At 39.0% G+C, this 26,127-nt stretch overlaps 1 protein-coding gene across 6 annotated transcripts in view; it reads right to left on the reverse strand.

Moving 5' to 3' along the window:
• The window catches only part of LOC129726899 (serine proteinase stubble), a 134,787-nt gene that overhangs the window by 75,213 nt on the left and 33,447 nt on the right, over positions 1-26,127 (reverse strand). For 5 of the 6 annotated variants that reach the window (XM_055684117.1, XM_055684119.1, XM_055684118.1 and 2 more), the window contains exon 2: positions 15,087-16,402. The exons of the other annotated variant lie outside the window; for it this stretch is intronic. The gene's annotated coding sequence lies outside the window, so the exon portion shown is untranslated. The remainder of the gene's footprint in view (positions 1-15,086; positions 16,403-26,127) is intronic. 6 annotated transcript variants of the gene reach the window in all.

A 26,127-nucleotide genomic window follows, 5' to 3' on the forward strand; every position in this document is an offset into this window, starting at 1 on the left:
GGTTCAAAGTATAGCAGATCGTCTTAGCAATATATTTTGCCGTTAATTAGTTCCAATAAACCTGATTGAAAAATGTGTGTTATTTGAACGTGACCGGCGACTCTCAGCAATTAGCAGCTAACTCAAACCGTGCTGGATGCACGGGTTTTACCTCTAGTTTGGAACAATACCGAACACGTTCTCATCGCGATCATCCGGTGAGCCCGCGGTGGAAATGTGGCATTCAATGTAAATATAAAGCCACCGACAGCCGTCGGCTGGAGGCGGCAGGAGGAAAAAATCGCACTAAAACGTGGCTCGTCGTCGATCGGTCCGCGTGCTGCGTGGTAAGCGGCCTTTCGAAGTAGGTTCAAGTTGAAGGCTGTAATTCAGCTTTTTGCCGCGATGGCGCGTCTACTTCGGGTATCTTGATGCGGTTCGTTGGCTTCGCCGGCGATCTTGTCAATCTATCGCCGTTTGAAGGGGAAACAATGTAGGAAAATCGTTACGTCCGGATCGGAAAGCTGCGTATTTCTGTGTGATTGATCAAAAAAGCAGAACTCCAGTAGGAAACGTGGGTTTTTATCATGATATTTCAGTTCTTTTATCCGGTTGCATGATGCATCATTTATGATGGATTTGCGTAATCAAATTTAATCTCAAGACACAGATTTTTTTTCATTTGTTAAAATCCAAGGAAAATGAACAGCTTATTTACAAATAGACTCTGACAAAGTAGACAATTCGTATTATATCCGACAATGATGCATTTGATTGATAATTGCTCGATAATCAAAATTGTTACACGGAAAACAACTCAATGTACACCATTTCTCAGAAAACTTGAAATATGAGCTGAACCAGTCCATGATAATATAGAACAACCAAAAAGCGGATAAATTCTATGTGGCACGGAAATAAGGGGCTCTGGTAGCACGGCTATCGTATACATTCTTTATGAGTTTGCTTAGGGGCCGTCCACATTCCACGTGAACACAAAAATCGTCATTTTAGACCCCCCTCTTGTGGACAAGCGTGGACATTCACCAACCCCCCTCCCTTTTTTTGCCACGTGGATAACTTTTTTAAAACGAAAAGTCGAAAAATGTTTATTTCTTTGGTTTAGTTAGTGAATAAACAAAAAATGTTAGCTAAAGAATGATAAAATCAGCACAAAACCACCTAGAGCATTATAGCCATAAATGAAAAAAAATCCCATCAAAATTCAGCCTAAGAGAGCCAAGAAATGTATTAATTGAACAGAGAAAGGGAAAGCAAACGTCGTTTTAATTCAGAAGAAACCTAAAGAAATATAATCACAAATGATGGCCCCTATTACAAAAGACGAAGCGAGTTACTCGTCTGACCAATTTTGGTTTCGCAGATTAAAATTAAAATTATAATAAAAAGCGCAACTATTGACCAGAAAAAATACCAAAACTATATCAAGTTTTATTTTAAATGCACAAAAACTCGTAAAAAACTAGTAAACGTAACATCTTAAAAAACACTTAAAACATCTGAAAACATTTTTTAGAATATTAAAACATCTGAAAACACTTCTTTCAGAAAAAAAAGATAATTTCTGAATTTAGTTCAAAATGTCTAAAAAACGTCATTGATGTCTAGAAAAAGCCAATAATGGAAATAATAGTTTATGGCGCTGTATTCAGACAAAAAAGAACAAAATCAAATCAATAAATCAATTCTATGGAAAGGATAAGGTCAAAAAGAAAATAATTTAAATTCAGCCAAATGGATTTGACAAAATGACAAATTTGGCGAAAAGTGGATAGATGGATGAGACTAAAGACTAAAATTTCCCCAAATTGAGCTTTATTGAAAGTGCCTCAAAGACCTCTACTACTGAAAAAAGTGATTAAAAAACAAACATATCTTAGAAGTCAAATTAATCGTAAATAGAGCTGACAACGACTCTAAAATTAGAACAGCTGTAGATTTTATATTGCAGGTTTATTTTTTTTGACAGATTTCCCCTTTTTTGGAAAATATCGTGTCCACGTAGACATCATAACTACTCCCTCTCCCCTATTGTGGACAAACCCCTACCTTGGACAACCCCCCCTCCTCCTAAGTTGACCACGTGGAATGCGGACAGCCCCTTATGATGTTGATTTTAAGTGCGTTATGCCAGCAGTTCTATGTTTTCTGTTAGAATTCTATTCATAACTTGAGTTCTGAAACTTCTCGTGAAATGGTCTATTGTCGTGTAGGGTCGTATACGTTTCGCTCGACCTGTGAATGGTCGTGCTTCGATTTTTCACTTTTTATCGATAACGTTCGTGATTGTGGTAGATGAGTGAACGTGTGGATGATCTGTTTGGATGACTTTATGGGGTGAATGGTTGTAGAAAGGAGCGACACCACTGTGCAAACACTGCAATGTTGTTTTTTTTTTCTTCATATATAGTTTATTTGACACGGCACAAATACAATTCAATGTTTAACGGCGCCAATTATATCTGGTAGCTTACTTTCTAAAGTATCTTAATAACTAAAAGCAAATTTTTTATCCTCGCTGCCGACTACGAGCTGAAACTAAATCTAACTTAAAGCTAGAATATTTTGCATTAAAAGCACAGGTTTGCTGTTTGATGGTTTTCATTGCCATAGGTAAGCAGCATATTAAATTTGTTCCGCTGCTGGGCCAAGATATTACGGACTGGCATATTGGGTTGTTTCCATCGGGCCTTGAGAGTATCGTGCGGGTCTGATTGCTGTTTTCGGATCCGGGGTCTTAACGTGTTCTTGTCGTTTGGTTGGATGTAGGCGGAAGGGGATAGGACTAAACTGGGGCGTGGATGGATTTCAGGAAAACGTATATAAGGGACATGTAGGATAGGTCACGGCTCGCCAAGACATCACGAACAGGAACAGCCGGCTGCCTACCTTCGGCCTGCAGGGAAGCTATTAATCTAGACCTGGCGTCACGGTGTACAGGGCATGACCAAACAACGTGCTCTATGTCGTGATAACCTTCACCACAGGCACAGATACCACTTTCCCCGAGCCCAACACGACGGAGATGCGCGTCAAATCTATAGTGATTGGACATAAGCCGGGACATCACGCAAATGAAATCCCGACCTACATTCAACCCCTTGAACCACGGGTTCGTCGACACCTTGGGGATTATGGAATGTAACCACCTTCCCAGTTCCCCCTTGGTCCAAGAATTTTGCCAACTAATGATCGTATTCTGACGTACAAATGCGAAAAATTCATTAAAGGCAATTGGTCTTTCATAAATATCACCGTTTGTTGCGTCCACCTTAGCCAAAAAGTCCGCTTTCTCATTACCCGGTATCGAGCAGTGAGAAGGGACCCACACTAAGGTAATCTGAGTAGATTTTTCGGATAAAGCACTCAGATGCTCCCGTATTTTCCCCAGGAAATACGGAGAGTGCTTAACATCTTTCATCGATCGGAGAGCCTCAATGAAACTGAGACTGTCCGTAAAGATGAAATAATGGTCCGTGGGCATTTTTTCGATAATCCCTAGGGTGTACTGAATTGCAGCTAATTCTGCGACGTAAACAGAAGCAGGATTATCGAGCTTATGGGAGACGGTTAAATTGTTATTGAAGATACCGAAGCCAGTGGACCCATCAAGAAGTGATCCGTCAGTGTAGTACATATTGTCGCAGTTGATGTTTCGATATTTATTGGAAAAAAATTTAGGGATCTGCTGCACGCGTAAATGATCCGGGATTCCACGAGTTTCTTCTATCATGGATGTATCGGAAAACACAGTAGAATCAGAAGTATTTGATAAGTCGACACGATTTGGAATATTCGAAGAAGGGTTAATATTTTGGGACATGTGATTGAAATACAATGTCATAAAACGGGTTTGAGAATTAAGTTCGATTAACCTTTCAAAATTTTCAATCACGGGACGGTTCAAGACCTCACATTTGATTAGAATACGAGAAGACAGGCTCCAGAAGCGGTTTTTCAATGGTAGTACTCCAGCTAAGATCTCCAAACTCATCGTATGGGTCGATTGCATGCAACCCAAGGCGATACGCAAACAACGATATTGTATTCGCTCCAGTTTGATCAAATGTGTGTTTGCTGCGGAGCGGAAGCAGAAACACCCGTACTCAATAACAGACAGTATCGTTGTTTGGTAAAGCCTTATAAGGTCTCCTGGGTGGGCTCCCCACCATTGTTCGGTTATTGTACGAAGAAAATTCACTCTTTGTTGACATTTTTCATCAGATACCTCACGTGACAACCCCAGGTGCCTTTAGAGTCGAACCAGACACCAAGATATTTGTGTACCAAAACCTGAGAAATCGTTTTACCCATTAATTGTGTTTGAAGCTGAGCAGGTTCATGCTTCCTAGAAAAAACTACTATCTCAGTCTTCTCCGGAGAGAATTCGATACCTAGCTGTAAAGCCCAAGCGGACAAATTGTCCAAGGTATCTTGCAATGGTCCTTGCAAATCGGCAGCTTTGGCTCCTGTAACAGAGATTACACTGTCGTCTGCAAGTTGTCTTATCGTGCATGAATTTGCCAGACATTCGTCGATGTCATTTACATAAAAATTGTAAAGGAGGGGGCTTAAACATGAGCCCTGGGGAAGACCCATGTAGCTAATTCGAAAAGTTGCCAAATCGCCATGCGTAAAATGCATGTGCTTTTCGGACAACAAATTGCGCAACAAATTGTTCAAAATTGGAGAAAATCCTTGTCGGTGTAGTTTACCTGCAAGAATGTCAATAGAAACGGAATCAAAAGCCCCCTTAATGTCCAAGAACGCAGACGCCATTTGTTCTTTGCGAGCATACGCCAGCTGAATATCTGTTGAAAGCAACGCAAGACAATCATTCGTCCCTTTGGCACGACGGAAGCCAAACTGAGTATCTGATAGTAGACCATTTGATTCGACCCAATGGTCTAAACGACGGAGTATCATTTTTTCCATCAATTTCCGGATACAGGATAGCATTGCAATCGGTCTATAAGAGTTGTGATCAGAAGCTGGTTTCCCTGGTTTTTGGATGGCGATAACCTTCACTTGTCTCCAATCCTGCGGTACAATGTTTTGCTCCAGGAACTTATTGAACAAGTTCAACAAGCGCCTCTTGGCATTGCCGGGTAGATTCTTCAACAAGTTGAATTTGATTCTATCTAACCCAGGCGCGTTATTGTTACAGGACAGGAGGGCAACTGAAAATTTTGCCATCGTAAAAGGTGATTCTATCGCGTCGTGGCCCGGAGACGCATCACGAACAATATTTTGCTCAGGAACAGAGTCCGGACATACTTTCCTGGCAAAATCAAATATCCACCTACTTGAAGACTCCTCGCTTTCGGTGACCGTTACGCGATTCCGCATTCTTCGGGCTGTGTTCCAAAGAGTGCTCATCGATGTCTCCCTCGACGTCTCGTTCACGAACCGACGCCAATATCCGCGTTTCTATGCTTTAGCCAGGCTTTTAAGCTTGGTATTAAGCTCCAAATACCGTATATAGTCGTCGGGTATACCTCCCTTCTGGAAGGCCAAAAACGCGTCGGATCTTTGCATGTAGACATCGGAGCACTCTTGGTCCCACCACGGAGTGGGAGGCCGTTCTTTGATCGTTACGCCGGGATATTTCTTCGTTTGGGCTTGCAACGCGGCGTCGAGAATCAAGCCCGCGAGGAGGTTGTATTCTTCAAGTGGTGGATGATGTTGAATCGACTCGACCGCTTTTGAAATCATTTCCTCGTATAACTTCCAATCGACATTCCGTGTGAGGTCATACGGAATGTCAATTGGTCGCATGCGAGTTGACCTGTTTGTAATTGAAATAAGAATAGGCAGATGGTCACTACCGTGAGGATCGAGGATTACCTTCCATGTGCAATCCAACCGTAGCGACGTCGAACATAAGGATAGATCCAAAGCGCTTGGGCGCGCTGGAGGTTTCGGGATACGTGTCATTTCACCGTTGTTTAAAATAGTCATGTCGAAGTCATCGCAAAGGTTATAGATTAAAGAGGAGCACTGCAATGTTGTTGTAATAACTCATTTTAATTCATGTTTTCAGCCGCAGAAAGGAGCACAACTACAACTATTGATATGTCATGAATCAGTCTCATAAACGTTCAGCACTTTCATTGGAAACACAATATGACGGACATTTTTAATATGTTTTTCGAATCTATTTTTTTAATTTTTACTACGTTTTCTACATTAAAAATTTGAATATTTAGAAGGCAGCCAACCGAGATCTTCATTGCATGCCCTAGAACTTCTCATTGTATTTTATAATTCATTTTTATTAATCTCACAATGTACATGATCATATCTATATTGTTTTATCCTATCAAAGTGAACCCTGGTCAAAACCCCACCCCTTCCACAAAAACCTTTTCTTTGTTGGTCTTTGTAGGGATGCAGAGGTATACTTGGTCTCTAGCAAAGCAAAGTCTACATTTTAACATGCCTTCCTTATTGTGGGTTCTGTGTGGCGTTGGCACAACTCGAAATTTGGAATTGAAAAATTAGCATTCAGAATTGCCCTTATCAATATCAGCAAGTTAAAATCTCGACTTTGGAGCATGTTTTCGATTTGAATTCCAAAGACACATCAGCTTATAACTCAGGTTTTTTTTTTGAATATTGAAACAGGTCTTTGTGAAATAAAACTTAACCGTTTTTGGCATCGTTGAACGTCAAAATTTAAAAATGAAAAAAAAAATTGAGTTGTGTCGGTGTCGCACGAAACCGACGATATTTCCACACTGTAAGGAAGTAGCCAATGATGTTATTGGTCTATAAAAAATCGGGTCATTGGATGATGCACAGTTAGAAGGAATTACCACTCTCAGTCGTTCAGTTGATTCATTGATTCATTGATTCTCAGACCAATCACGGAGTAGCAACCATTGATATGTATAGTCAGAACTAAGCTAAGCTAAGCTAAAAGTATGCTTTTAGAAATTCAATCTTTAACAGCAAATTGCACTCTTTTTGCTGCTAATAAACCTGAGAACCCTTCAGCTGAATCTATTTCAAAGTAATTTTTATTAAATCTCAAGAATGGAATCCGGAACGAAAATTTATCTACAGGCAAAATTTTAACTTAATACTTTGAATGGAATAACGGAAAAGTATTAAACTGATATCAGAGTCGGAATAACCAGGGCCGGATTTGGACACTGGGGGGGGGGCGGTGCAGATTTGTTTGTGAGGCCCTCTTTTCTTAAAAGATTTAGAGGTATCGTTCTGGAAGTTGACGAGCAAAAAAAAAAGGTCGCCCTAGGACTAGGGGGCCCCTTCAATCGAGAGGCCCGGGACATTAGCCCCCTTTGCCCCCCCTCAAATCCGGGCCTGGGAATAACGGATAGTTCCCGTGATTCTGTGGTTAGTAATGTCGGTCGGCTATCTCTCTCATACGGTTGTGATGTCGGGTTTGATTCCCGATCTGGTCGAGGATCTTTTCGAGCTGGAAATTTTCTCGACTCAGCACTGGGGCACGGTGTATCGTTGTACTTATTCTACAACATGCAAAATGTGCCAAAAACAATATCGATAACGAATTCTCTCAACTAATATAGTTGATCGAGACCGCATCAGCCTCCCAGGCTAGCGTGCGATATTGTTGTTGTTGGAATAACGGAAAATTTCCTCTTTTGTTACAAATTTGTTACTTAAGACCAATAACATGACAAAAGCTGCCCGTTATTTTCCATCATATATGATGCAAATCTTAACGATAACAGAGGTTTCATATGATATTGGAAATTAGATTATTTGTTTACTGAAAAAACTACACTAAATGATTTTAACTAACGCAAAAATCAAATTGACCTTTCTTGATTTGAGTTAAACTTTGAGCACATATCTCAGAAAACTAAGTGTTTTCCGCTTGTAGCAAAATTATTTATACTCTAGAGTGATTCTCTAAGAGCTCGAATGTATTTTTGTACAGGTTTTATTCACAACATTGTAGCTCAAAAAACTTTTGATTGCACGCAAAAAACTGTCTGAGAATTAAATGTAGGTAACAGGTGCTGCCTTGTGAAAAATATAAACTGTAAAAAATGATTTTTTACTGCAAAAATATTTGAATAAACATTAAATTTTAATTAACAAAAAAAAAAACCTTTACTATAGTGGACCATCCGCCCGATTAATTTAATTTATCCGATAATTCGAGGGATTTTCAGAAAACTTCTAAAGTGAAACATGTTATCCAACCAATCTGCACCACAAACATATATATTCCGATTAATGTGAAGAGAGATTAAATCAATCTGACAGATGGTCCACTATAGTTTAATAAAGTAAAGAAGTCCGCTATAGGTTACATTACTCTATCTGTACAAAGATTCAGTCAAATCGAAAATGACTCCAGTAAAACATAATATGTAACGTGTTAAATAAACTTTTTAAACAACAATTAAAACTGACAAATAGAATAAAAAAAAACATTTTAATAGGAACTTTTCTTTATCAAACTGCTCGGTACAAACTCGTGCAACTCTAGGGTAAATAATGTAGGACTCCTTTTCTATAGTGGACCAGCCACCAGATTAACTTAATTTATGCAAAAACTCAAAGAATTTCTAGAAAAATTCCATCGGGAAACATTTTATCCTGCTAAACTGCATTAGAATTACGAGAAACATTTATGAATTCCGATTTATGTTAAGATGAATAGCGTTAGACTGACGATTCACTTTAGAAAATGAATGATCTCTTTTGATGATTTTGCAATCACGTACCTTGGATGGACCACGCTCTTTAGTGGACCACTCGTCAGATTAATTCAATTTAGGCGAAAACCCGAGATATTTCCAGAAAACTTCCATCGGGAAATATCTTATCCAGCTAGTATGCATAAGAGTTACGAGAAACATTTATCAATTCCAATTTATAGGGTTAATTAACCTATAGTGGACCCTTATTTGTAACCTATAGTGGACCACCTGTCAGATTGAATCAATTTCTTTTAACAAAAATCGGAATTTTTGCATGAATTGAGTTAATCTAGCGGGTGGTCCACTATAGGTTAATTTATCCTATGATGAATAGAGTTAAACAGACGATTTACCCTAGGAAACGCATGCGTTCTTTTGATAATTTTGCAATCATCTCCGGCAACCCTGGTCACAATGTAGGAAAGAACTAGCTTGGATGGACCACTTTCTTCAGTGGATCACTCTGACGAAAAACTGTTTATTCTTTTGACATCAATTGAAATTTAGAGTAAAACTATCTTGGAATACCAGACCACGTCCTCCAGTGAACCACCGGGCAGATTAACACAATTTATGCAAAAACTCAAGGAATTTCCAGAAAATTTCCTTTGGAAAACATCTTATCCAACTGTTCTACATCAGAATCACGAAAAACATTTGTAAATTTTAGCTTAAGGTAAATTAACCTATGGTGGATCTTTTTCTCATAGTGGACCACCCGCCAGATTACTCAATTTGTGCGAAAACTCGAAACTTCCACCAGGAAACACCTTATCCAGCCAATCCGCATCACAGACATTTTTTAATTTCGATTTAGGATAGGGCCCCTTGCATGGACCACTTCCTTCAGTGGACCACCCTGACGAAAAACTGTTAATTCTCTTGACATAGATTTAATTTCGGAAATGTTTCTCGTTATTCTGAAGTAAATTAACTGGATGAGAAGTTCCCCGAGGGAATTTTTCTGGAAATTACTCGAGTTTTCGCATAAATTAAGTTAATTTAACTAGTGGACCACTAGAGGACGTGGTCCATTCAAAGTAGTTCCACTATATGTTAAGAGAAATTGAGTTAATATAGCGGGTGGTTACGAGTTGATCCTATTCACAAGTCGTTGGTCATTTTGCTTGATGTTAACAATGACGTTTTCGAGGAAAGTGAGCAACAAACTGGTTTTATGGCGTTAGAAGATTTTGGAAACTGTGACTTCGATGCTCAAAATAACGTCATTATGTCTATCGACTGGCGGTAGTATCAAATAGGTGATTCAATTGATGTGGATGTGTCTATCTTCTATGAAAAACTGTTGGAAGTTCTGACTGAAAATGTCCCGCGTATACGAAGACGTCCTTACAGTGTTCCAATGCGTAAGTCTTGTTGGACAGCTGACCTTTGCCGCAACAACAGAACCACAAAAAATTGCAACTCTCTTCGTGATATGGAAGCTGTATATAAAGAACACCTTGCTGAAACGTATAGAGAAGAACATGAGGCAGAATCCGAAGTCTTTTTGTAACATGTCAAGTCTTTGAAGGCGAGCCCCAGGATACCATCCAATGTTGAACATAATGGAACAAGTTCTAACTCCAATTACGAAGCGACCAACTTATTTGCCAATTTCCTTGTCAGTGTTTATAGCACAGTGACACCCGCTTTGCATCCAGACTCCACTCAGCGGGTACCAACGTATTCCATCAATCTCTCAGTATTTACTGTTTCAACTAACGAAGTTCAAACAGAACTCGAACACATTGATCCGACTAAAGGAGCCGGAGTCGATGGATTACCACTACTGTTTCTGAAAAATTGTGCATCTACATTGGCTTTTCCTGTTGCTTGTCTCTTCAACCTATCGCTTTTAAATAAGACTTTCCCCGATATCTGGAAATTTTATAGAACTGTGCCTATTCATAAGTCAGGCAGCACTCATCAAGTGGAAAACTATCGTGGAGTATCAATCTTGTGTTCACTCGAAAAGGTATTCGAAACAATGATTCAAACTGTATTCTACAGAGCTGTAAAATCTGTGATATCAGAGCACCAACATGGGTTTATGCAGCTTAGGTCAACAACGACTAACCTAATGTGTTACATGAACTACTTATTCAAAGAAGTCGAAAACAGAAAGCAAGTTGACTCGGTTTATTTCGACTTTTCTAAAGCGTTCGATGTTGTTCCACACAATTACGCCATTGAAAAGTTCAAGCATGTGGAATTTCCAGAACATATCACCGAATGGATACACTTCTACCTCACAATTCGAAGAACATCAGTCTGTGTTAACTCAGCGTACTCCAGAGAATTCGTCATCACTTCAGGTGTGCTACAAGGGAGCGTGCTTGGTCCACTTATCTTCAACCTGTTCGTAAATGATGTTTGTTGCCGAATGAGGTCTCCGAAACATATTTTTACTGCCGATTTCAAACTAAACCGAATAATTTCATCCGAGCTGGACTGTTTAGCCTTGCCTATCGTTTTATAAACTAGCTCTTTTTGTGGTTTTGTGAAAATGGAATGAACTTGAATGTTACTAAATGTAAATTGATCAGGTTTACTCCTTGCCTAGATGCAATCAATTATCCATACCACATCAATAGCATTACGTTGGAACGGGTCCAGTCCATTCGCGAGATAGGTGTCACAATAGATTCTGAGTTGCAGTTTCACGATCACATTTCAATCATTACAGCTAAAGTATTTGCAATGCTGGGGTTGTTACAAGGGCAAACATCCGACTTCACTGATGTCTATACTCTAAAAACGCTTTTCTGTACCTTGGTTCGCAGAATCCTAGAGTATGCGGTTGCAATCTGGGCACCGTATCAAGTGACTTTTACTGCTAAAATTGAACGAATACAAAAGAAATTTGTGGACTATGCATTACGCAGACTTTCATGGAGGGATCTTATGGCTCTACCACATTACTCAGCACGTTGTATGCTTATCAGCTTGGACACTTTATCGACTCGTCGAATCAAGCTCTAGCGGATGTTCATTTTCGACATCATCGAAGGGAACATCGACTGTCCGGAACTGTTTCAGCAAATCAATTTTAACATCCCTCGACGTAATCTTCGAAGCTTTTCAGCCAGCAATCTTCCTGTACATAGAACTAATTACGGCTATTTCAGGCCATTTAGCTCCAGTTAAAGCGCATACAATAATGTAAGCAGTTTCTAAGATTATGGTATGTCGAAAACGTCTTTTAAAACTAGGATTAAACACATAGTTTAGTCTGTACCATTTTACACCGAAGACGAAGAAACAATAAAAATAAAGAGTTTTTTGTCGGGGTGCTCCATTGAAGCAAGTGGTTCATCCAAGGTAGTTCTACCCTACAAATGTTTCTAGTGATTCTGATGCAGATTAATTGGGTAAGATATTTCCCGATTAAAGTTTTTTGAAAATCCCTCGAGTTTTCGCATAAATTGAGTTCATCTGACTGGTCTGCCATAGGGAGGGGTCCACTGTATTTGATTTTTTCTAAACGGAATTTTATCAGAATCAAAATTGTTGAATGATTTGCCAACGGTTCTTTGGCCGGTTCCGGTTGATTTTAATTAACTACCTGCAACATTCAGTTGATCAAATATGCTATGCATCTCCACGGTGTCTCTGGTAGAAAAAACTTATCCGAAAAAAATTAGTATCGCTCTTATACTCATCATTCGAAAGCTCATGGTGTCCCCTTTAATATGCTACTAAAATTGAAATGTTCTATCGGCGGGTCCAGAACAATTTTTTTTCAGACATTTTTTTGTAATTGAAATGGGAAAAAAAGGTGGAATGGGAAAAAAAGGTTTAAGTGGGGTAAAAAAGACTCAAAAATTTTTAGTCCAAAAACTGCTGAAAAGACAAAAAAAAGCTATAACTTTTTGTTCGCTTAATCGATTTCTCTGAGAATTGATCTGGTAATTCTTTCCTATAAAAATATACAATGTCGGTTATTGAAAGTTGCTGTCGAGGTTACATAATTAGATATTGGACGTTTTCAAAAAGTGCACCGTTAAAAAAATCGATTTTTACAAGGTTAAGGCCATCATTTGAACCTGTTACACAAGGAGCGCAACTCCATTTTGTACCTACATTTAATTTGCTGGCTATAACAGGCTATAGCTCTATAACATCCCAGTCTCAAATTGGTTTAAAAAATTGACCTCCAATCTCGGGTTCGGGTCGGGCTCGGGTTTCACAGCTTCGGGTTCGGGTTTCCCAAAAATAAAATTTTCGGGTTCGGGTTTAATCGGAAAAAAAAGGTTTCGGATTCAGGTCGGGTTCGGGTTTCAACAGAAAAACAAAATTCGGGTACGGGTTTGAAAAAAGACAAACCCCAGTACTTCAAACATTCTTAATGGTACAATAAGCATACCGAATTGCAGAAAAATCGATGCATTCTACTCAAAGTTACAGTAACATTATGATTTTAGCAGCACCTGGACGTGGACATTGCCATTTCACCAGGCCCGGAAACAAGTGGGGGGAGGGGTAGGTTGCAAATGCTCCTGGCCTTCCGACACGAGGGGTCCCCTGGTTCTAGACCAGACGTGAATACAGGTTGGACCTTTTTTTGTTTTGCTCGTCACCTTCCAGCGTAGCGTAAATCATTTCAGCTAATTTTTTTGAGAAAAGAGGCCCCACGAAAATTTCTGTCCCGGCCCCCAACGCCTGAATCCCGCTCTGCATTTCACCCCACTAACTCCTTCCACAAAAAAACTAATATGTACAAATTACTTCATGAATGAACAAACCCTGGAAATTTAAGCCCGATTGGGGGACATCGATACAAAACGGAGTTGCGCTCCTGACACAATGGGTTTAAATAATAATTTAAAACATGTATGAATAATGGAATTTCTCGGTCGTTACTAAAACGGCGCATTTTTTAATTACATCAAATGAAAGCTCTTGAGTTGCTCTATAAAACGTATAGCTTAGATACAGGGTCTAGTTTCGTTGACAAGCAAAACAGAGTTGTAATAATCACCATTTTTTGAAGAAAAATGCAAATATCCCATAATGAAACCACGACAGAAACTCTTAACAACCGGCATTTTATATTTTTTTATAGGATAGAATGTCGATTTTTGAAGAAATCAATCATCAATCAAAATCAATGTAATCAAAGTCACAACATTTTATTTGTTTTCAGCTGATTTTCGACTTCAAATTTTCAAGGGTCTTTTTACCCCACTTAACCCTTTCCAAAAAATCTGATATTATGTAAAGCTTTGTTTTGATATATAAACAATAACAACCCTGAATATTGCAGTACGATCAGACAACCCTGATAACTTTTTGTATTTCTGAAACTTATTAATTAAATTCTATTTCACTAGTTTTTCAATTACAAATATATGTTCGAAAACAAATTGTTCTGGACCCCCCGATAGAACATTCAATTTTGGTAGGATATTAAAGGGGACCGCTCAAGCTTTCGAATGACGAGTATTAGAGCGATACTAATTTTTTTTAGATAAGTTCTTCAACCAGAGACACCGTGTCTCTCATTGTAATTATCACGTTATTTTTATTTATTGCAATATTATAATTTAAACAGCTCGAAACCTTCCGGTTTCGTATCATTTCCAAAACATCGGCAGCGCGATGCACAAAATATTCCCAGGCGGCCTGATCGCATCGCATACCTGAATCTCGAGTTGAACGAACGGACACATTTTTGGCCACTTTACAGCGATACGCTTCAGCAAATCACGGACCTTTCCTTTATGGCGGTCAGTTTTTTTTTCGCATGTATTAAATGTGCAATCTGTTTCTGCCCTAAGACGGGGTGCAAAAACAAAAAAATCTAGATAGAAACTAGTGGCTAGTGTTTGGTTCTGTCAGTGGAAACCTTCTTTTTTCGCTGCTCCGCTGGTTTTCAGAATTTATTTGTTCGGTAGAAGGCAGCAAAATTAACTTAAAGCGTGACGAAAGAAGCTCTGCTTGTAGTTTGTCTAACTGGTAGAATGTGTAAATTTACTAATCCAGATTAATGTGGGGTTCATCGCTTGCGCCGGCGTTGCTGTTTTTAGTCTGCTGACTGAGGTGTGATTTTTTAAAAATCATTTTGGCTAAAGTATAACACTTCTTGAAGTCCACAGGTGGTAAAATGCTCTACGATGTTTGCATGTAACTAGATCCGTGTTGTGGAGAATTGGCAGAAAATTTATACTTTATTCAGAGTAGCAAACGAGTTTGGGTTGTGACTTTCAACAAAACTTAATGACAAATAGCAGTAATCTCACTTTTTTAGAACCGTGAGAACTTTAAATGAAAAAAGTCAATAACAGCGTTAGCGGCGTAACACAAGACATCCTTGAAAATGGTTAAGAAGACATTTAACATGTCAGCTCGCCATTATAATTCGTTACCAGTACAACTCACCTTGACAGCTTCTCTCGAACGATGACAACGTTTTTATCAGCGAAACTTGAACTCGAACTCGAACGTCTCCACGTCCAGCTTGGGCCTCGCATGCACCTGTATGATTTCCCTAGCGTCGTAAAGAAGCGCGAGCTAGACTTTTTTTGCTGTTTTCAAACTGCGCTTGTTCGACCAATTCTATGATACGCTCCACTGAACCCGTTAGATCTGCGCGGCAATAGCCACCGGATGCTCTGAACTGGGGCCTGACTGTGTTCCACTTTTTTTTCTTTCTCAAGAGCGTTGGAAACGCCCCACACTCAGCATAAAACGACAAAGAGCAATTCAGAGCGATCGGGCATACGGGAAGAGGGGGGAGACGAACGACGCAGAGACAGGTGGCGGCGATCCCGATTTATCAACCCGCCAGAGAAGGCCTATTTTCATTAGTTTCTCTCCGGTTGAAGTCAGCGAAGGTACGGCGACAGGAAACCGATTGGTTTTCTTTTCTAGCACGGATGTTACTGATGCTGCTGATGATGATGATGTGTAGTTCGCGGGACAAATCTCAGCGGTTAATGATGCAAATTACTAGCGTTATTACTACAGACTTCGATGGGAAGCTGCTGTGGGGTGGGACAACGATTACATACACTACCGTTAGCGATGCAAATCGGTATCATTATGGAAGGACTCTTCGCTTGTCGAGTTTCACGTTGCACATTCGATATCGAACACTTTAAGCCACCTTTCTAACTTATTTAGATTGAAGCCTCTTGAAACCCGCAGTGACGCGGTTCACGGAACACTCGAAACAAGTTTCGCTGGGAACGGATGAGAATCGATTTCTGATCTTTGGAAGCACTTCAGTCAGCGCAGCGCAAGTTTCGGATATCACCACGGATTGCCACTACTAAACCTACGTGATCGCGACCGAAATTATCTTGCCAACACACTTAACCCTGGCGTTGTCTACCACTCGACTGCCAATGACACTCAATGTTTGACTAACACCATTATCGGCGTGTGTTTCTTCGCGAGATGCAAAGTAATAACGAGCGAAAGCCAACCGAAATTTCACTTTTTTTCTCTACCCACCACCGACGTTTGCCGCGAACGAGAGCTCTTGCTTACTCACTGGTGGGGACGCGTCATCAACGTTTCAACATCAACGGTTTCAACGGCGTCGTATTCTAGAGAAACTCGCGATGCTGCCAAATTTCACTGCGTGCACCGAACTTTCCTCCCCGTGCCAGACCGCGATCCGAGTGATTTGTCCGATCGATCCGATAGCAGCTGGTCACAAGAGCGCCGATTGCTAAATGTTGTACGATGAACTAAAACGATACGGAAAAGGAAGGGAAAGCATGAGTCTCTTTCTGGCTTGTCTGTGATCGCCTGCGGATGCAGATTTATCAATTCGATATCGGTAAGTTTTACATTCTCGCTTTTCGCTGCTGCTGCTCTTCTTCTATGGAATCTTTTTCTTTTGCATCTAGGAAGATAGAAGGATGAAGTGTGTAATTATTTAATCGAACATGCCTCAGTGCAGATTCACGTGTTGCCACTCTTACCGAATTTGATGGCAAGCTGCGCGAAACATGATGATCTCTTCGTCGGTTAATGATTTGCCAATTTTTTTGGCACAGTGGTACGTTGTGGATTTTTTTTATTGCTGTACGGCGGTGGATTATAACCCAATGCGTGTTATGGAAACAGAAATTTATTAGTTACTTGTTATAGAAAGTCGCCGTTCTGATTGAATTTCAGTCTGTTAGAAAGATAGACTACCACAAATGTAAACATAATATTAGTAAATGTTGCAAAGGTATGATATTGTTTATTAATATTTACTTTTTCACACTATTGCCGTTTATTACCATACTTTTATAAAAACATTCAATTTCCTAATATTGTCAAATCATCAGACAAACAGACAGACAGACAGACAGACAGACAGACAGACAGACAGACAGACAGACAGACAGACAGACAGACAGACAGACAGACAGACAGACAGACAGACAGACAGACAGACAGACAGACAGACAGACAGACAGACAGACAGACAGACAGACAGACAGACAGACAGACAGACAGACAGACAGACAGACAGACAGACAGACAGACAGACAGACAGACAGACAGACAGACAGACAGACAGACAGACAGACAGACAGACAGACAGACAGACAGACAGACAGACAGACAGACAGACAGACAGACAGACAGACAGACAGACAGACAGACAGACAGACAGACAGACAGACAGACAGACAGACAGACAGACAGACAGACAGACAGACAGACAGACAGACAGACAGACAGACAGACAGACAGACAGACAGACAGACAGACAGACAGACAGACAGACAGACAGACAGACAGACAGACAGACAGACAGACAGACAGACAGACAGACAGACAGACAGACAGACAGACAGACAGACAGACAGACAGACAGACAGACAGACAGACAGACAGACAGACAGACAGACAGACAGACAGACAGACAGACAGACAGACAGACAGACAGACAGACAGACAGACAGACAGGCAGACAGACAGACAGACAGACAGACAGACAGATTGATTGATCTTCAGATGAATTTTTGTGGGACGCTTATGGTATTTATATATCTATTAGAAACCTGTTTTTAGTTCTTTGCGAAAATAAGTTGTTACTTTACGGATTTTCAAGGGTGAGTGTTTATTTAGTTATTTAAATATTTTTTAAACTTTTAGCTAAAGTTTTATTAGCTTCGCCCTCATTAACCTTCTCTGGCTCATTAAGAACCGGTCAAAGATGACCTTTTTTGATGAATACATAGTCCTCATGATATCGAAGTGTAGTGTAAGAAAGTGTGACCGGATTCTATACAGTTTGTTAAAAAAGAATCAGTCTAGGGTTTAAGTGAAAAATGTGTTCGTGAAGTTTGATTTTCTTTTTAAATATTTGCAACGGCAGATGATTAGAACTTTTTCACGTCATGGATTTTTGATGGATATTTAAATAGCATACTCTTTTTACATCATTGAAATTATTTTGTTAACCAGGTAAGCTGTGCTGCAAATTATTTTTATCATCTTGTGCCAGATACCACTTTCTTTCTTTGTGAAAATTCATCAGCTGTAACTTACACACCTTAATGCTAATAATAAATTGACCATTTTAAATTTGGCATATCTGTACCGAGTGATCTTTCTTTAATACATTTTACTACGTTTATTTTTTTCCCCCAACATATATTGATATCCCATCAGTAACCCATCCGGACACAACTACCGTTCGAGCGATGTTCTTCTAACAAGCAGCCATTTTGACCTCGATTCGAACCAGTATCTTGGAGTGTGCATACCAGCATCATCCTCGAACACCGTGGCCACCTGTTTCCCTTCAGTGTTGTTAGGAGGTGATGGCAAATTGCCAGATATTCTCGCAATTACAGCGTACTCGCTCGATGACTTGCATCGCCCAGTCAGTGTGCTCCGGTTTCCACCGGCCAGTGTGAAGTTATTTAAAACTTCGCTCCCTCTCCCTGTCTCTTTCTGGCTCTGCATTTCGCACATTTTCCACGCCTGTGATGATGCTATTGCTGCTATTAGTTTGCTAGTTCGCGATCGGCTGACGAGAACCCATTAGACTCGCTTTGAGCGTCGAGTTACGAGTTTTCCAGTTCTTCACATGCGGCTGCTGGCTGGTCGGAAAGCTGGCACATGGAGTGCGCTGTGACGGCTCCATTTCTTTGTCGAAGTCCCAACCGGTCAGAACTGCTTGGCCGGGCTTTCTTAAACTTGTGCAGGGACTTGGACGTGTTTGTGTCTGCATATTTCTCTACTGCAAAGCACTGCCGTGCGCTGATGAGTGTTGGAATTCATAATTAAACTACACCATGGTTAGAAAGGAGTATATAAATAATAAAAACAAAATAGCAGAAAAAGAACCGTCAGACTACGCGCTAGAAGCATGAAGTAGCGTAGAAAAACGGTTGTTTCCACTAACGGTACGACCGATTGGCGATCGATTGGTCCTATGTGCGTTGGCCGTAGCCGTTTACGGTTGCCACCGGTAGCGGACCAGCGGAAGATTGTTTTGACCGATGTCAAGAGCACAGTGCGTCTAACATTTCAGTCTGATCATCATTTTAGTCTGGCAAGTGGGAAAAAGAGTTCTTTGAAACCAGAGTTTAATTAGAAATGAGACACTCAAATGATCTTTTACCTACAGTTTGCTAGATTTTAGGTCAATTGTTTTCAATTAACATACTGGCAAAACACAATCCATATGTATTAAAATTCGATTCAAAATCATGGAAACATATGATTAAACTATAGTTAAGTAATTTATTTATGGCCAATTAGGAGCAAGTAAATTCTTATCAAATTTTTACCTAGCTTTATGTTCAAGAAAAAACGTATACATGATATACCTATTTTTTACCATTTAAAGCAGGAAACTGAACATCAAGCACCGTAAGCAATTTTTTACCAATTATTGAACAAACAGGTGAATTTATTTAGAGTTATAAAAGACGCAACTGATCTAAACTAAATACTGTTAAAGCGTTTCCAAAGATCGAATAAATAGGGGGGTAGAAAAAGGAAACAGTAACGTAAACCTTTGATGGCGCTGGTAATGAAATTAATTTTCTGATGGTAATAAGCCCAACAAAATTTCAAGGCCCTTTGTAGCTTTAACTATTTTGACACGTGTGTAAACCCGATCGATGTAAGACTTTTTTTTTGTGATCTTGGTGTAAATTAAATTATAAACGCACAATTTCCCTTATATTTTGTTTTACTAGACAGGCGTTGATGAATTTCTTAAGATTAACTACATATTAGAGTAAGAACCCCACAATTCACCTACCTATTAGTACTACACACTTAATTAACAGCTGATCGAACTCAGCGAATTTTTCAACAAATGTCAGTAATATTTTTCGACAAACATTCAGCAAATATATCGATTTACCTTGAAACAGCAGGTATTGACTTCTGGTTTGCCAAAGTTCTTAAAAATTCTGCCAAAAACTTGTAGAGCATTTCGCTGAATTTATCAGCTGTTGATTTCTCGGCAATAAAATCTAAGTGTGCATCATATTTTAAACTCATGTATACCCATAATATTGAAATTCGTCAGTTTTATCAATTAAAAATTGCAAGTTCCAACAATTCTCATTTTATTTTTTTTTGTTTTTTTCTCTAGACTCAAACATTTTTCGAACTAAATTTTTTTTAACAACGGCTTTTACCCGTTAACATTCAAGTCCATTAAGCAGACAATGTGTGCAGTAGGGAAAGCGAAAAATAAGCGAACAGGAAATATGCTACAGATTTGGCAAAATATACCGCATCCCGACCGGTTTTGAACCCGCAAACTCCCTGTCTCCGGCATGGTGTTTTGACCAATTGAACTAAGGGGGACGGTGGTACTGTTCCACAATCTATATGCGTATCACATTCCACTGTCGACTTATTCTATTGCTCATTCCTAACTACACACACTGCTGTGCAGGCGTTATTCATAGACTGAAAGGAATGTCTCATCACACAGAAGAGTCAGCTGATGCTGATAACTTTCTAGTCTTGTGTGATCGAGACCAATGTCAGTCGTGCTTGCAAGTGTACACAACAACGGAAGGCGCTCCGTAGAGCTAAATTTTGTTTAATGGACTTGAATGTTAACGGGTAAAAGCTGTTGTTAAAAAATAGAAATTTGGTTCGAAAAATTTAGACTTTTCTGTATGTGATGAGACATTCCTTTCAGTCTATAAATAACGCTTGCACAGCAGTGTGTGTAGTTGTTAGGGGTGAGCAATAGAATAAGTAGGCAGTGGAATGTGATACGTATATAGATTGTGGAACCGTCCCCCGTAGTTTAATTAGTCAAAACACCATGCCGGAGACAGAGAGATTGCGAGTTCAAGTCCCGTCGGGATGCGGTATATTTTTCCAAATCTGTATCATATTTCCAGTTCACTTATTTTTCGCTTTCCCTACTGCACACATTGTCTGCTTAATGGGCTTGAACATTGTTTTTCAAATCGTATGCCATTTTGGCAATACGTTTATTTTAATTTCCTTTTCATTAAGTTTGAACTGTAGTTGAAAATTAGGATGATTTCGATGGTTTTTGTTGTTTTTGGACTACGACGAAAGGGTGAATCGTGAAAAGCACAAGAAAAAAGAATTATAATGATTTTGCTGAAGCCTGTTGACGATGAAGGTCGGCTTTATGGTGCCTTCAGATCAACAATTCGGCCAAGGGAAAAGATAAAAGAACAAACTATAGACCGTTCCGATGATTATAAATACACTTACGATCAACCGTCATTTGAAATAACGTGCAGTATTCAACCAAACGTTGGCTGCGTCCTGTTGTTTACATCCAAAAGAAACTGATGCTGTTTTTTTTTTCTAACATTTAGTGCGAAATTTTGAAAATGCGTGGCCTTTCTCCCGAGCAAAGATAGCGAATTGTGCACAAATGGGGCACCGTGAGTGGTCTTTCTATAAGAAAATTAGCCAGAGAAGAAGGTATAAGTGTCGGAGCAGTTCAAACCGCATTGCGGAAGTATTGTGAAGAGTGCACATTTACTGATGCCCCAAGACGTGGTAGAAAACCCGGGCCTGTTGATCTCACAATGGACAAAAAGGTTAAGGAATACTACAAGCGGCATCCTTCAGTATCAGTACGAGATGTGGCGAGAAAGCTTGGAACCTCGGCAAGTAACGTTATGCGTGCCAATGGAAGAATGGGTCTGCAGACCCGTCGGAAACAGAAGCAGCCAAAACGAAATCCAAAACAAGCTGAATCTGTGAAACCGAGAGCTCGGAAGCTTTATGACAAACTTCTGACCAAAAAAATGGGGTGTGTTATCATGGATGACGAAACCTACATAAAACTGGACTACCTATTAGACTCTGCCAGGACCGCAATTTTATACATCACCGAAGGAAAAGGATGTCCCTGGACCAGTGAAAGCCATTTACACCGAAAAATTCGGCAAGAAGGTAATGGTTTGGCAGGCCATTTGTTAATGTGGGATAATATCTCGTCCATTCATTACGAATGACACAATGAATGGTAAAATTTACGTGAAAGAGTGTTTGCAGAAAAGGTTGTTACCCATGGTTAAGCGGCATAACAATCCTCCAATCTTTTGGCCTGATCTTGCTGCCTGACATTACTCTAAGGATGCACTAGGGTGGTTTAAAACAAATAATGTCACATGTGTCCCAAAGGAGATGAATCCTCCAAACTGCCCTGAAATTCGCCCTATTGAAACTTTTTGGGCTTTGACCAAGGCAAAGCTGAGGAAATATGTCAAACCAGCGGACAATGTTTAAAAAAAAATTGGCTTAAAGTGGTAAAAATGGTCGGAGAACACACTGTGCAAAAGCTTATGAGTAGTGTTAAGAGAAAAGTTAGAGAACTCGCGTATCCTACGAAAAATAATCCCAACTTGAATTGAAACTGGAAAGAAAACATTTACTATCTATATTTCAGAATAAAATGACCCGAAAAATCCTGTATTTTTTGTTTTATTCAAGAAAGAAGATGTATTTATAATTTTCGGAACAGTCTATAGTTTTCGTTCCAACCAGATGAATCTGACAATAGAAGAAGAACGTATTATTGAAGACTGGATCGTTGAAGTGCAGCGAAGAGGTTATTCACTTTCAATACAGTTTAGGAAGACATCTAACTCGTCCGTAAACGAGAATACAAGCCGAAGTTAAGCCGTAACCTAGCGTGGGATAAATTTCGAAATGAATTTGATTTTGGGGAAACGGATGAGGAGGGAAATCTATAAAATTCTCGATATCTGCGTAAAAATAAGCCTCATCAATTTAAAAATGCACGTTAATTCTTAATGTCGCGAAAAAACCACGATTTGCCAAATCATTTCTGCAAAATACTTTCGAAAAATAATCAATAGCAGTGTTATTAACACTAGCGAATCGAGATGAATATCAAAAAAAAATATGAAAAGATCCGAACGAATCATTGAATGTGTTTAGTAAACTTATCAGACACTCTGGACAAGGGTCATTCTATACGAAGTGACCACAAAAAAGCACAAACTTGGACACGACCATCACAGATTTTGCTCAAAGCTGGGAGAATTATTCATCTACCGTCACTTCGGAAAAATCCCAAATTTGGTGTCGATTGGAATACCCCCCGCTCTGTGGGACCCCCCCGTTTATTGCAAAGTCACGCATTTTTTGTTCTAAATCTCTTTTTTCTTTTTCATACAACTCTTAGACTTAAGATGTACGAAAAATACTGATAGATGGTTTTTGAAGAAAATAAACCAAGGAATACAGAAAAAATATAAGTTTTAACCGGAAGTGTTGCCAGATAAATTATTTTTGTATTTGAAAACTAAATTTACATTTTTCGGCAAATGCCGCCATTTTTATCATGAATTTTAAAATTTCATCGTGTTCCTTGGAAAATTTCACATATGAAACATCTATCATCTCGAGGTAATATGAGCCAATTTCGAGATATAACATTTTTACGAAAAAAGTTGTAAACTTCGTTTTTATTTTTTTTTTTACAATTTATAGACGTAAGACACCCGAAAAATAGTGATAGATGAATTTTAAAGAAAATGAGCCAAGGAATCCAGAAAAAATATTATTTTCGACCGGAAGTGTTGCCAGATGGATAATTTTTGTATTTTGAAACTAAATTTACATTTTTCGGCAAATGCAGCCATTCTTTTTAAATTTAATAATTTCGTCGTGTTCCTTGGAAAATTTCACATAAGAAACAATTATCATCCCGAGGTAATATGAGCCAATCTCGAGATATAGCATTTTTACGAAAATTGTTCTGAATTTCGTAGTTAATTTTTCGTAAAAATGTTATATCTTAAGATTGGCTCATATTACCACGGGGTGGTAAGTGCTTCTTACGTAAAACTTTCCGAGAAATACGATGAAACCATCAAATTTAAAATAAAATTAGCTGAATTGGCCGAAGAATGCAAATTTAATTTTAAAATCCATAAATAATCTATCTGGCAACATTTCCGGTCAAATACAATATTTTTTCTAGATTCCTTGGTTCATTTCCTTCAAAATTCAACTATCACTATTTTTCGGATGTCTTACGTCTATAAATTATAAAACCAAATAATTACGAAGCTTACAACTTTTTTCGTAAAAATGTTATATCTCAAGGTTGGCTCATATTACCTCGGGATGATAGCTGTTTCTTATGTGAAATTTTCCACGGAACACGATGACATTATCAAATTCAAAATAAAAATGGCTGCATTTGCCGAAAAATGTAAATTTAGTTTCAAAATACAAAAATAATTTATTGGCAACACTTCCGGTCAAAACTTATATTTTTCCTGGATTCCTTGGTTTATTTACTTCAAAAATCATCTATCAGTATTGTTAGGACATCTTACGTCTATGAATTGTAAGAAAAAGAAAAAAGAGATTTTTGACAAAAATTGCGTGATTTTGCAATAAAGAGGAGGGTCCTACAGAGCGGGGGGTATTCCAATCGACACCAAAATTGGGATTTTTCCAAAGAGACAGTGGACGAATAATTCCCCCAACTTTGAGCAAAATCTGTGATGGTCGTGTCCAAGTGGCATGTACACTTCGTATGGAATGACCCATAAACGATTTAAAAATGAAAAGGAAACGGAAAAAATAAATACATGCCGCACAAAAATTACTATTCTGGGAAATCCACGTGAAAATTGCATTCAGTTAGTTTGAAAAAAAAGGTGTTTCCTAGCGAAAACAATCATAGCTTTTACAGAAATATTAAGCAAATGAATCAGTTATTTCCAGATTTTTTTTTGTGTTGCAAACATATTTTACTTCACGGCCTTTTTTACCGCTTCACACAATGATAAAAAAAATTGATCTAATGAGTTCTTGGTCACAGTTTTAGAGGTTTGTAGCAAATTCTAAACAAAATAGGTGACTTCTTAAAAATTTTATGTTGGATTATAAGAGGGTGAGAGGGTCATACGGCGGCAAATATTGGAAAGTTGGGGGCGAATGTTGGTACTCTAACATCGCAGTATATATGAGGTTTTTTTCCGCCAATCGTTCCTTTCTCGGTTGAAAGAAATAGAATTTAACGCATATTAAACTAGCAACGCAGATTAATCTGTGATTTAATGTGAAAGTCTGATAAAGTACGCGAATCCTGGAGTCACTATCCTAACAAATTTACTTTTCAATTCCACAGCCTAATAGAAGTACATAAATATTTTTACAAAGATTGTGAACAGTAAAGGTTTTCAAGCTGCTTCCCTGAAAAACTTTAGAATAATTTGTGAAGCTGAAAGAGGGTAACTGCGTATAAAGCCGATATAAGTAAAATACTGAAAATACAGTTCACTGAATAGCTGCTGCAAACCACGCAGCGTTTGAATGAACATGTGATTGCATCGTTCCGTAGCGGATGGCGCCTTTTTTTTAGTGTATCAAAATTATTCAATTGGAGAAGCTTTTATTTTTTTGCCCCTCGGCAGAATGTTACTAATAGTGATGAAAACTTTGAAATCTCGTATTTTTTCCTTAGTGTTCGTTTTTTGACTGCAGACGGCAAAAGCAGCGATCGAAGCGATCTTAATCATTTTCACATCTGTATCTTTTTTTTATTTTCGCCTTTATTCCGTCGGTTCAGCGGCCAATCACCAACGCCCGGGGAGGCGACTCCACCCAGGACCCTTACTTACGACCCACTAATCATCGGACAAGTGCCAACGGATTTACTTCCTCATGCAATGGATGGCGTGATCCCAAACATTTTTCGCCTCAGAAAATCTTCCGGTGTCCACCAGGATTGAATCTAGACCAGTTAGGTTGGTTGTGAGTGGATCACGTCACCACACAACCAACTCAGGCCACCAGCGTGGTTGGCGGAGATGTTATCAACTATGCTAGGGCCCCCCTCGTCTTTATCTTTATACTGTGTTCATATTGTCTTTATATTGTGACACGCCAGTGGCATTTTTAAACTTATTTATCACACGATTTCGAGTTGTGTAGCTGCATTAACCTAGATGTT

The sequence above is a fragment of the Wyeomyia smithii genome, chromosome 3 (assembly GCF_029784165.1).
Source record: "Wyeomyia smithii strain HCP4-BCI-WySm-NY-G18 chromosome 3, ASM2978416v1, whole genome shotgun sequence".
NCBI lineage: Eukaryota > Metazoa > Arthropoda > Insecta > Diptera > Culicidae > Wyeomyia > Wyeomyia smithii.